Source organism: Lynx canadensis, chromosome B4 (assembly GCF_007474595.2).
Source record: "Lynx canadensis isolate LIC74 chromosome B4, mLynCan4.pri.v2, whole genome shotgun sequence".
Taxonomy (NCBI): domain Eukaryota; kingdom Metazoa; phylum Chordata; class Mammalia; order Carnivora; family Felidae; genus Lynx; species Lynx canadensis.
Window position 1 is genome coordinate 36168804 of NC_044309.1, and position 13955 is coordinate 36182758.

At 37.8% G+C, this 13955-nt stretch overlaps 1 protein-coding gene across 8 annotated transcripts in view; it reads right to left on the minus strand.

Moving 5' to 3' along the window:
• The window catches only part of ERC1 (ELKS/RAB6-interacting/CAST family member 1), a 517187-nt gene that overhangs the window by 6273 nt on the left and 496959 nt on the right, over positions 1–13955 (minus strand). The window lies entirely within an intron of this gene.

The following is a 13955-nucleotide window of genomic DNA, read 5'->3' on the forward strand; positions in this document are numbered from 1 at the left end:
CTAGTTCACCAGTAATCTGCGGAGCTGGAGCCCCAGCTCCAGTCCCCTCATTCCAGATGGAACATTCTCTCCACTGTGTCCCAATGTCACACCTCTGTCCAGGATGGGGAAAGGGATACATGCATGACCTCAGGTAGGATTTTAATCTTGTGTAATGGTTCTCATCCTAGGGAAACTTACAATTTAAAAGATTTTCCCCATTTGCTATATACCACTTTTGTTCAGTACATTAGACTATCTGCTCATATAGCTAAAGAGATTATTTTGAGAAACATTTAAGATGCTTAGAAATATAATTCTAACTTCCTGTTGGTTTCAAACACTCTCTTGGACATTCCTTCAAGCATTAAAACAACATTTATGGAGGGCCTACTACTTGCTGAAAGATGGAACGGATCTGGTCTTTTCCCTGAAGATCCACTTGGGTTAATGGAAGAAAACACACAAACAGATCATTACAACACAGGATGGTAGGGGCCATGGCCGAGGCTCAGACATGCACTGTAGTGGAAGACATAATAGGGCTGTTTGCATCCTGCAGGAGTGTAAGAAGATGCTACTGAAGGCAGTATGTGGTGTGAATCTTGAAGGCTGAGCGGGAGTTTGCTGGGAGGTCAAAGGCAGAAGAGGCTTTCAAGCACATGAAACAAGGGCAGGTGTGTAGGGCTAAGAAAGGGCGTGGGACCTTGGGGATGAGGGAGCTTCTCAGCATGGCTAGAGCATAAGGTAAGGGGGCTGGGCAGAGAGTGACAGAAAATGAAGCTGATTATGCTAACTAATTTGGATGTAAATTAAAAAAATAAAATTAAAATAAAATAAAAAAATTAAAAATAAATTAAAAAAAGTAAATGAAGATGAGGACAACAGACAGGGCCAGACTGTTTGTAAAGCTAAGGAGTTCAGATTGAATCTGGTTAAAAAACAAAGAAAGAAACACCCACAAAAAGGAAGTCCAAGAGTTTTCAGACAGTGTAGTAACATGGTCAGCTTCATTTTTTTAGAAGAGACCTGTGAAGATAAAAACATGTTAGCCTGAGTGGAGGGAACACTAAGCTAAAAGAAGTTTTGTGGCAAGCCCAGGTGAGAGTTAAGGAGGGCTAACATGGGGGCACCTGGATGGCTCAGTCGGTTAAGCATCTGACTTTGGCTCAGGTCATGATCTCATGGTTTGTGGGTTTGAGCCCCGCGGCGGGCTCTGTGCTGACAGCTCAATAGATTGAGCCACCCAGGTGCCCCTGTTTTAAGGACTGAATGAGCTATTTATATAAACTGCAGTACAATACCTGACACACAGAAAATTATGTATGTTAGATGTTGTTACAATTATTGTTGAATAGGTAAGATTACCTAGACAGAGCATGTAGATTAAAAGGCAAATAGAACCAAGTTTTTTTTTTTTTAAGAACCAAGTTTTAATTACACTGCTGACAGAATCCACATGCTGTGAGCCAAGAATTAGCATGCTGCGTCTTCAAATATATCAAAGAGTTGGGAACAGATTTTGCAATCTTTATTCTGTTAAATGTTGACTGAATACCAGGACATGCAAGGACCAGATTTAGACTACTCTAAGTCTTGACGCATCTCAAGGTCTGACTGTGTCATATGAATATGAATCTCTGAAATGGGGAAACCAAAGAAGCAAAGTGCCTTTTAAATACAGCTGCAAAGAATATAACCCAGAAATACTGCTAGGTGAAAAGGCCACTATTCTCAAATCTCTTGAACAGAACTGAAGTCAATCACACAAAGTAACAGAGGAGGTTGTGAGGTTGTATTGCTTCAGTTTCCCATCTCAGTCCTTCCTAAGAATATTGTGAACATCTTTGGTTTATATTCTGAGTCGGGTATCTGCACTTTACTCTCTACAAGTCACATATTCATTTCCTATAAAATATTTTTCTAATTTGGCTTCTGCTAAGCAGATAATCACGAAGTTACTTAATGGATTCATTTTAGTTTAAAAATTTTCAGGTTTTTTTTTCTAATTCAAAAAGTATTACGCATGCATTGTAGAAAAATTTTAAAACAAAAACACCAAGAAAAAAAATCAACTGTAATATTAGCATCAGGAGATAACCACTGCTACATATTTTGTCATATATTCTTTGAGACTTTGTTTTATTACACACATACACACACACACACACACACGTGTAATTTTAGAAACAAAATGGCAATGATAGTATATAGATTATTTGTAAGCTGATTTTGTTTTCACCTAAAAATATACTATAAATACATTTCAGACCAAATCCCAAAGGCTCTTTCAGAGCTTGCTAATTCTAAAATTTATCCCTATGTATAAATATACAACAGGAACCAAGAAAATATTTTAAAGGAAGAAAAACAATGTGTGGACTGGCTTACCAGATTACAAAACATACTGTAAAAAGCCACGAATTAGAAGAGTATTGTACTGATGAAATTAGATCAATGGGATTTAGAATCTGATCAGGAGGCATTTGAAATCAATTAACTGTATTAGGTCAACTGGGCCCAGTTGTGGTCAGATTCTTGCTCATATCATACATAAACATAAATTTGAAATTACCTAAAGATCTAAATTTAAAAATTATACTGTGAATTCATATTCTTCTCATGTGCATACAAAACATTCTCCAGGATAGATCATATGAAAGCCACAAAACAAATCTTAATAAATTTAAGACTGAAATCACATCAAGCATGTTTTCCAACCACAATGATATGAAACTAGAAATGTTACAAAGTGAAAACAGGAAAATTCACAAATATTTGTAGATTAAACAACATGTGACCAAGGGCTAAGAAAGAAATCAAAAATTACTTGAGGAGCGTCTGGGTGGATTAGTTGGTTAAGCGTCTGACTCTTGGTTTTGGCTCAGGTCATGATCTCACGGTTTGTGGGTTTGAACCCTGTGCTGATTTGTGTCAGCTCTGTGCTGACAGTGCAGACCCTGCTTGGAATTCTCTCTCTCTCCCTCTCTTTCTGCCCTCCCCTGCTCGCACTCTCTCAAAATACATAAATAAACTTAAAAAAAATTACTTGAGACAAAAATGAAAATACAACATACCAAATCTATGGGCTACAGTAAAAACAGTTCTTAAGAGGGAAACTCATAGTGACAGATGCCTACAGTAAGAAGCAAGAAAGATCTCAAACAACCTAACTTTATACCTCAAGGAATTAGAAAAAGAACTAAGCCCAAAGTTAGTAGAAGGAACAAAATAACAAAAAAGACTAAAAAAACAATAGAAATGAAATTGAGACTAAAAAGACAATAGAAAAGATCAATGAAACTAAGCTGGTTTTTTGAAAAGATAAATAGACCAACCTTTAGCTAAATTTACCAAGAAAAAAAGTAAGAGAACTCAAAATTGGAAATTAAAGATGAGATGTTATAACCTGTACCAGAGAAAAGCAAAGAATCAAAAAAGATTACTACAGAAAATTATATGCCAACAAACTGGACAACCTAGAAGAAATGCATAAATTCCTAGAAACATACAACCTACATAACTGAATCATGAAGAAATAAAAAATTGGAACAAACAGATTTTTAGCAAGGGAACTGAATCAGTAATCAAAAACCTCCCAACAAACAAAAGCCCAGGACCAAATGACTTCACTGGTGAATTCTATCGAACATTTAAAGAAGAATTAATACCAATCCTTCTCAAACTCTTCCAAAAAATAGAAGAGGAGGGACAGTGCCAGACTCATTTTACAAAGCCAATATTACTGATACCAAAATCAGAAAAGATACCACAAAGAAAGAAAATTGTGGCCAATACTGCTGATGAACATAGATACAAGATCCTCAATAAAATATTAGCAAACTGCATTTAATACTACATTAAAAGGATGTACACCATGATCAAGTGGGATTTATTCTAAGCATGCAAGGATGCTTCAACATCTGCAAATCAGTAAAATGTGATAAACTACAGTAACAACATGAAGGCCAAAAGTCATATGATCATCCCAACAGATGTAGAAAAAGGATTTGATAAAATTCAACATCCATTTATAACAACTCTCAACAAAGAGGGTATAGAGAGAATATACCTCAACATAAATTAAAATAAATAAAGGAAAAAAAGACAAAGGATTGGGATCAATGTATTATGAAAGTATTAGGCTTGTATACAAGCCTAATAATAGAAAAATGGGCAGAGGATATGAACAAAAAAACTCATTGAAGAAAAACAAATGGCTAATAAGCACATAAAAAATACACAACCTCACTGAGTATTAATAATTACTAATGAGTAGTTAAAGAGATACAAATTAAACAAGATAGAGTTTTGTTCCCCCTATCACACTGGCAAAAGACTGTTAATCTGTGTTGGTATAGATTTGGGGAAGTGGGTACTTTGATACTGCTAAGGGATGGAAGGACTTTCAATTTTACTCTCTATACTTTTTTTTTTTTTAATTACAGTTGACACACAATATTACATTAGTTTCAGGTGTACAACAGAGTGATTGAACATACCTATATGTTTATGCTATGCTCACCACAAGTGTGGCTACCATCTGTCACCATTACAACACTATCACTATACCACTGACTATATTCTCTACGCTGTACCTTTTATCCTCATGACTTATTCATTCCATAACTGAAAGCCTGTATCTCCCACTCCTCTTCATCCATTTTGCTCAGTCACCCATCCCCATCCTCTCTGACAACCACCAGTTTGTTGTCTGTATTTATAGGTCTGTTTATGCTTTTTATTTGTTTATTCAACTGTTTTGTTTTTTAGATTCCACATATAAGTGAAATCATATGGTGTTTGTCTTTCTCTGACTTATTTCACTTAGCATAATGCCCTCTAGGTCCATCCATATTGTTGCAAATGGCAAGATTTCATTCCTTTTTTACGGTTGAGTAATATTCCATTGTATATATGTGTATGTGTAGATACGTCTCTCCCTTCCTCCCTCCCTCTCTTTATCTTCTTTATCAATTCTTTATCCATTCATCTATTGACAGACACTTGGATTGCTTCCATAATTTGGCTATGGTAAATAAAGCTGGAATAAACATAGGGAAGAATGTCTCTTTTCAAATTAGTATTTTCATTTTCTTTGGGTAAATAGCCATTAGTAGAATTACTTAATCATATGGTGTTTTATTTTTAATTTTTTTAAGGAGTCTCCACACTGGTTTCCACGTTGTACCAATTACATTACTTCCAAGAGTGCACAAGGGTCTTCTTTTCCCCATAGCCTCATCAACACTTGTTACTTCTTGTCTTTTTGATTCTAACCATTCTGACAGGTATGAGGTGATACCTCATCATGGTTTTGATTTGCATTTCCCTAATGATCAGTGATGTTGAACACCTTTTCATATGTCTGTTGGCCACCTGTATGTCTTCTCTGGAAAAATGTCTAGTCCTCTGCCCATTTTTAATAAGATTTTTAATTAATTAATTTATTAATTTATTTATTTTTTTGGTGTTGAGTTGTACAAGTTCTTTATATATTTTGGATATTAACCTCTTACTGGATGTATCCTTTGCAAATATTTTCTCCTATTCAGTAGATTACCTTTTTGTTTTGTTGATGGTTTCCTTCATTGTGCAAAAGCTTTTTATTTTGGTGTAATCCCAATAGTTTATTTTTGCTGTTATTTCTCTTGCCTGAGGAGACAAATCTAGAAAAATGTTGCTAAGGCAAAAATCCAAAGAAATTACTGCCTGTGTTTTCTGCTAGCATTTTTACAGTTTTAGGTCTCAGATTTAGGTCTTTAATTAATTTTGTTTACTCTATATACTTCTAATATTATTTAATACCACAAGCAGCATCAATTTTATAAGAAATTTGGATAAAAAGATATAATATAAATATTCAAAGCTGCATGTGTTTTTAATTTTTTTTTTTCAACGTTTATTTATTTTTGGGACAGAGAGAGACAGAGCATGAACGGGGGAGGGGCAGAGAGAGAGGGAGACACAGAATCGGAAACAGGCTCCAGGCTCTGAGCCATCAACCCAGAGCCCGACGCGGGGCTCGAACTCACGGACCGCGAGATCGTGACCTGGCTGAAGTCGGACGCTTAACCGACTGCGCCACCCAGGCGCCCCTGCATGTGTTTTTAAACATGTAATTCTGATATTCCAAGACTGAAAAGGGGCAAATAGAAATGTATAAAATATTCATTCAAAAAGTATTGATTGTTTTGCCAATGAAAAGGAATTTAGTTCTGATACATGGTATATAACATGAACCATGAAAACACTATGCTGAGTCAAATAAGCCAGTCAACAGAAGACCACATACTGTATGATTCCATTTTTATGAAATGTCCAGAATAGGCAAATCCAGAGTCAGAAAGTAGATTAGTGGCTGCCTAAGGCTGGGGTGGGATGGGGTAATTGGGAGTGATTGCTAATAAATATGTGTTTCTTTTTAGAATGATGAAAATGTTTGACAACTGATGTGGTGACAGTTGTCCAATTCTGAGAATGTACTAAACCTATTGAATTGTACACTTTAAACAGGTGAATTGCATGGTGTGTGAATTACAGCAAAATAAAACTGCAAAGACAGAAAAAAAGGAAAGAAGGAAGAGGAAGTTTCTTGAAGAGTGTGGCTGTTGAGATGAGGGCAGGAAAGAGGGTCTGGAGAAATAGTATGAACTATTCACAGAGGCACAGAGGAGGAAATGTACTTGGCTGTTCACTGAAGTTCAGGAATACAGGAATTACTGGGTCTTGACAGAAGCAGTACCAGTTCTTTGAAGGTGACAAAAGGTCCTTGGGCTGGCTAGGCTTGGGCACTATCCCTCAGAGGACCCTCACTCTATTACATGGTTTCAGTGAAGCCACACCTAGGGCACTGCGTTCCATTTCAGGCACCTTATTACCAGAAAAATGGAGACAAACTGGAATGAGTTCAAAGGAAAATGGCAGGCATGACTAAGAAGCTGAAAGGATCATTTTATGGGGCAGGATTAGAACTAAGTAGTAGACCTGAACTAACTGAAGACTAAGCGAAGGGAATGCGATTATTACCTACAAATGTCAGGAGGGTGTACACAAGAAGCTGGAGGAGTGGTTTAGCAGTGGAGGAGAAAGCATAAGTAGAAGTGGTAGAAAAAGATTAGGGGGAAAAAAAAACAGAGGCAGACTATAGGCTATGCTTTTTCCAAGGGCTAATGAATGGTTTGCCTGGGAAAAGGTGTTTAAAAAGAGGATCAGAAGAATCAAATAGTTCAGAGAAGGAAAAAAAGAGTTTAGAGAAGGAAGTGTTCCTTCATTAGCTGGAGTTGCTTTCCATCTGGTGGAACTTTCTCTATTCTCCAGGGATTATGCATGGTTTGCATTTTATCTGAAAGCAGTATTAGATGTGGGCATGGCTGAGCAGGGAGAGAGTTTATTGGCACTTGATCCAATATATGCTAAAATTTCCTGTCTTGAAAAAAATCTCAAAGATCAATTTTTTGTGTGAAACCTGAATTACATTTAAAATGAGGCTTTTTATTTTGACTTCGAAATGCAAAGCTTTAGTCATTCTGAAGTCAAAGGAGTACAGGAATGTGTGAGAGAAAAAAAAGACCACTTAGGAAAGAAAGGCAATGTGAAGCCATCAAACTAAAAATGTAGACAGATGTGTTATACAGCACAGGTGTGAAAACAAATCTTGAAATATATTAGTACCTTGTTATTTTAAAATATTTCTTTAGCATACACATCGCATGTTTAAAAAAGGAAGTTTTTATACGGTATCAGTATGTAGTGGGTCCTATGGATAAATTGGGAAAAGTGTGTTCTAGCTTCTGAAGTATAATTTACCAGATATCTCACTCTTCTTGTTCCCTCTACCCCTGCCCACACCCTGCCCCTATGCCTGCCTATTCAACTCTCACCTCCTCCCCAAAGAAGGCCCCTTTAAACATCAGAAAAGAATTTCCCAAAAAGTACAAACATGTAATATTTGGGGTTTAACGTAAATTCTTATTACACCCTAGCTGCTAGGAATTAAATCCTTTCCCCTCCCCTCTTTCCCTTCCTTGTTAAAGCTACATATCCAAACTTAGTGGATATTAAGATTGAGTAATCCAACAAGATCTTCTATTTCCTACTCTCTACTTTCTAATATTGGCAGGCTAATTCCACCACTGCAAGTACTGAGGTGAAAAATACTGTCTTCTTGGTTTACTTTCTTAAAACACCATAATTATACGCAGCACCTAAGTTTGCACGGTGCCCTCTCTAGATAGAAAGATACAATTTTCTGTGTACATATTGAAAGCTTTGCATCTAAACCAAACAACAAACTTAAAAACACTTCCAACGTAAAATAATTTCTACAAAACTGCAAAGTGGATTTGTTCCCACGAATCCCGCAAGCTCCTGCTGCAACTTAAGCATTAAATCCCTTATCTCAGCACCCTCGTTTCCCTCCATATATAAAATATCACTACAAAATCTTCCTCAAATCTCTTGGGTACCTCAAGATTGAGTGGAAAAACCCAATTCTACTAAACCTTAATTTGATGAAGATACTCTGAAGGAGGAGGTTATTGTAGTAATAGATGAATAGGTATGTACAGTAGAGAAAATATAAAATAACATGCTTTGCTCAATGAAATAGGGATTTGAAAATGTGGATTAGGGATGACTATGAGGGCAACAAGTCTTGCTGCTCCAAACATTCTGCACATGGGGTCTGGGGCCATTAGTGACCAAGAGCACAGCACTCATGATGGGTTAGTACCATTCACTGAATAAGCAACCAGTGAGTCTGAGGAAATTGTTACTAAGGTAATGCAGACATGAAACACACTACACCTCAAAACAACCTCACAACACTCCTTGTTCCTAATCTATTTTCCAGGTACCCTGTAGCCACCCTTCTATGACCCTGTCCCTTCAATTAACTCTGTGTTTCCAATCTCTCCTCTCCCCCGGTCTTTCACCATGGCTTCAGAGGGCACTCTCATCCTGAAATGACCTGTTGAATCTGCTTCCCTCACAAGCTAGTCCCAATTTTTCTCTTTCTTTCACTGCCAAACATCTCAAAAGAACAGTCTATATTTGCTACCTCTGTTTCCTATTTTCCTCCTTAGCATCTAAGAATTTAGTTTTTGCTATTCACTGAAACTGCTCTCTCAAAAGGTTACTAAGCTAAGACTCCCACACTGAAAACTGTAAAACATTATTTACAGAAATAAAAGATATCTTAAATGGAGGAATACAATATGATCATGGATCAGAAGACTCAATAGTATAAAGAATTAATTCTGCCCAAACTAATCTACAGATTCAATTCAATCCAAATAAAACACTCTGGCATGTGTGCATGTAAACTGACAAGCTAATTCAAGGCGTAAGTGGAAATGCAAAGAACCAAGAAGAGCCAAAGCATCTCAAACAACAAAGTGATAAGAACATGAACTATGTTACTGTTATTAGCATAGCTTGCTATTGGCACAAGAACAGGCAAACAGACCAATGGAACAGACAAGGGGACCCAGAAAAACAGCCCAAATCTGGGAATAACCCAATGCCCACCAACAACTAGGTGATAAATTGTGATATATTCATTCATACAATGGAATATCATACAGCAATGAGAATGAACGTATATGTATATCATAATAGACACATTTCATAAACATGACATTGAATGAAAGAAGCTAGACACATACTCTGTGATTCCAGGTATATAAAATTAAAAAACAGGCAAAATGAAGTGTTAGAAGTCAGGTTACCCGTGGAGGGTGGAGTAGTGGCATGACAAGAGATTTCCGAGGTGCTGGTAACTTTCTGCTTCTTCAGGTGTTCATTATAGGAGTGTGTAAAAACTCATTGAGCTGCATACTTATGATTTGTGTAGTTTCTGTATGCATGTTATAAAAAAAACAAACAAACCAAACCTCAAGGATTACCTAACAGCACAATCCAGTGGTCTTAACTGTCTTATCCTTGAACTCCTCTGCGATACTTGTTCTGGTAACACCTCCTTCTAAAATCTCTCTCCCACTTGACTTTCTGGCTCTTCTCTGCCTGTCCCTATATTTCTTGTCTGTCTTGCTGCTGTTCCTCTTCTTTCTGCTTCCTCCCACACATGCAAAACCTGAGTTTTAGGGGACATTCCTCTGTTCTTCGTCTTTTGTCCTCTGCTTAGACTGTTTTCCTTGAGCTTTATTTATAAAGTGGTAATAATAACAGCAACTAACTTACTGGACATTTATTGTGGACCAGGTATTATTCTAAGTGCTTTAGTGCATTGACACAATCTACTTTCTTTGCCCATTTTATGATTTCTTTTGGGGTAAGTTTTTGTGGGTTTTGTTCAACTTTAAGCACAGAAAATTTCACACATACACAAAAGAAAACAGTAAACGAACCCTCACGTGACCTAAATTTAAGGATTATCAGGGTATGTCAACATAATTCTAATTCCCTTCTCTCCTGAATTTGACTATTTTTCAAATGCTTAATAAATACTTCTTTGTGAATGTTCCACTTATACATCAACTCGTACTGTTCATACTGTTTAATAAACTGTTGTTTTCACTTAATAATTACTACAAGGAGTTTTTCATGTGATTATAAATTCTTCTAAAATACAACTTGTATTTTTATTAAAAAATTTTAAAAAATATTTATTTATTTTTGAGAGACAGAGAGAGACAGAGTGTGAGCAAGGGAGGGACAGAGAGAGAGGAAGACACAGAATCCAAAGCAGGCTCCAGGCTCTAAACTATTAGCACAGAGCCTGACGCAGGGCTCAAACCCCCAAGCCATGACCTGAGCTGAAGTCAGACACTCAACCAACTGAGCCACCCAGGCGCCCCTAAAACACAATTTTTAAATGGGTCATATTGTAATCAAGTTTATTGACGTATTTTAATTTAAATAATTCCATTATTAGAAATTTAGTTTGTTTTCAATTTTTTCTTTTTATAAATAGTGACATGGTGAGTTTGCTAGTACATAAGTCTTTGCGTATTTATGATCGTTTTCTTTAAATTCCTGGATCAAAGGGTATACACCTCTTTAAAGCTTTTGACATCTTACCAAACTGTTCCAGAAGAGCTGAACTAATATTCAGCCCACAGACAACAAATATGGGTGCTCATTTCCCCACCCACTCAATATAGTGGGGCAACACACATGCACACACGCACACACACACCCTGATCTTGCAGATATGACAGGGCTATTTTCATTTGCAGTTCTTTGTAATTCTTTTCATTTATAGCGAAGCCAAAAATTGAGGCAAAACATTCATAAATATATTTATTGGCCATTTCTTCTTCTGGGAAATTCCTGTTAACGCCCTTTCCAGGCTATGTTTCTTTTGGTTTAGTTTCTTCCTTGCTGATCTCACGGTCACTACCCTAACACAAGCTATCTTATCCTAGATCTTTTGCTTATTGTAATAGCGTCACATGCACATCAACCCTGGTTTTAAGAGCACTCTTTCTAAAAACATGTTGGATTAGGTTCCCTTCTCCTCTTCCAACGTCTTAAATTATTTCCTACCTACAGAACGGAGGCCAGTCTCTTTGGCATGGCAACCACAGTCTGGCTCCATCCTACTGTCCCAATTTCATCCTCTGTTATAGCCTTGCCACGTGCAAATAGCCTCCTGGTATATGCTCTTGTCTTTGCTTTTACTTTGATGTGGTTCCCTCATTCTAGAATGTGGATAATCTTCCCTCCTACACACCTCTCTTCCCTGTCTTACTCATTCTTTATGATTGAGCTCAACTGGCTCTTCTCTCTATGAAGGTAGAGGTAAATATTGCTGTTCTTCTCTGTTCTCTTCAGAGGTAAATATCGCTGAAGTGTTAATTTTGTCTTGAGTTTCAAGAATTGGCTATTTAATTCCCCAACTCTTCTTCAAACTCCTTGATGGATTCTTTTTACATATCAATGCTGCCTAGCAAAATACCCTGCACATAATTAGCAATTGAGAAACGACTGGTGTATAGACGGAAGGAATGCATGCTAATCCTGGATGGGGGAGGGGGACACTGATAACTTTCCAAAGAGTTTTTTTTCTCTAAGTTTGTTTGTTTGTTTATTTGTTTAGAGAGCGTGCTAGCAGGGGAGTGGCAGAGAGAGAGGGAGAGAGAATCCCAAGCAGACTTTGCACTGGCATCAGGCCCAATGCGGGGCTTGAACCTATGAACCATGAGATCATGACCTGAGCCGAAGCCAAGAGTCAGGCGCTTAACTGACTGAGCCACCCAGGTGCCCCTCAAAGAGCTTTTTAAGATAAAATGTGAAGCATCTCAAAATCAAGACTGTGTGATGATACAGACCTTATAGCAGGGCACATAAACCATACACTGTAGCATCTCACTTTGTTTAAAGTTCTCAAAAGATGGAGTATGGGCCAAGTAAAGGATACTAAGGTGGTCTCTGGCAAGAATTTTCTGGCTTTGTCTGCTGAATGTTATTATAATGTATTCTGTTCCTAGTAGCTATTCCAGCCCTCCCTGAACTCAGAGTAGTAATATGATTTCTAGAGGGACTCGAGCCAAGAATCACAAACGCAAAAGCAACTCAATCTGAATGCTCGAAGCAACACAAGCTGGAAGTGTGTGAATACAAGGGAAGGAGAGAATGCTTCAGCCTCCACCACTGCTCAGGGGACCAGCAGGCAGTGGAAGCTCAGAATGAGGTTTGTCAGAGATGATGTTCTACAACCTCACACCCACCAAAAATATTCTTATGAAAGCCTAGCTGTAAGGGAAACCAACCGAGTTCCCTTTCTGCCTTCAATGTTAGGACTGTTCTCTGTAGGAGAACAGAGCTGATGGTATGAAGAATAATAAGGAACATAGCTGGACTAGATGGAGGAACAGAAGTGCAGCTGAGGGATGGGCGGATTTGTTCAGGGAAGTTGCCCCTGCTCAGCACAGGTCATGATTTCAGAATAACTACCATATCTCTCCATAGCCAAGTAAAGGCATAGGGAGAGCTAACAAACTCACTAATTTGACAGTCTTAAAGGAGAGAAAATAGCCTCATTTCAAGGTAAACAGCTCTATTCACAGTCATAGGGGATGAGGTGAAAGAAAAGGACGTATGGATGGATATACAGAAGAGATGGTTACAAGAGAGGTAACTGAATAAATTCAGTTGTGGTTGGCAGTGACTCAGATTAATTCCTTTCCGGAGATAGCTTTGTGGTGGGCAGAAAATTATACAGAGATGCTTAGTTTGGTTTAAGCAGACAAGAATCTGAACTTGAGGTTTTTAACAGCTAGGTCTCAGGATGCATGGGCCATGAGGTCTGAGCTGGTCACCGGCATGATAATTGGAGCCTTTCAGCGGTGATGGATCAAGCTGAAACAGTCCTCCACCCTGGCCAGATCTGGGCTAGAGTTCCCCAGCCCAAATCAGCAGGCTGTTCAACTACATCTGCTTAGGTGATATGAAGACATGAAATAACTTCTGAGGTTGGATTTTTGAGAAATGAGAATAAAATGAAACACATTTTTAAAAAGAGTCCTTCACTGTTTTGGCATCTTTTTTTTTTTTTTTTAAGTTTATTCATTTTGTGAGAGAGAGAGAGAGAGAGAGCGAGCATGTACGAGCAAGTGCATGCACGGGGGTGGGGGGAGGGGTAGAGAGGGAGGGAGAGAGAGAATCCCAAGCAGACTCTGTGCTGCCAGTGCACAGTCCGATGTGGGGTTAAAACTCACAAACCAGGAGATCATAACTTGAGCTGAACTCGAGTCAAATGCTTAACCAACTGAGCCACCCAGGTGCCCCTAAAATGAAATGCATTTTGCCATAATATCTATTCATAAAATACAAAATGTATGTGGTCAGAGGGATCTGAGCACACAGTGGGTATTTCTTGCCTAGTTATTTACTTTTCTAGAGGTATCTGGCCACTTTTTCACTCTGTAGAATCCCTCTAGCATTTAGTAACAGGGAAAACTAAAGTTGTTCTTGAAGTATTTGTCCTATGATTATTTCCCACAGATTAA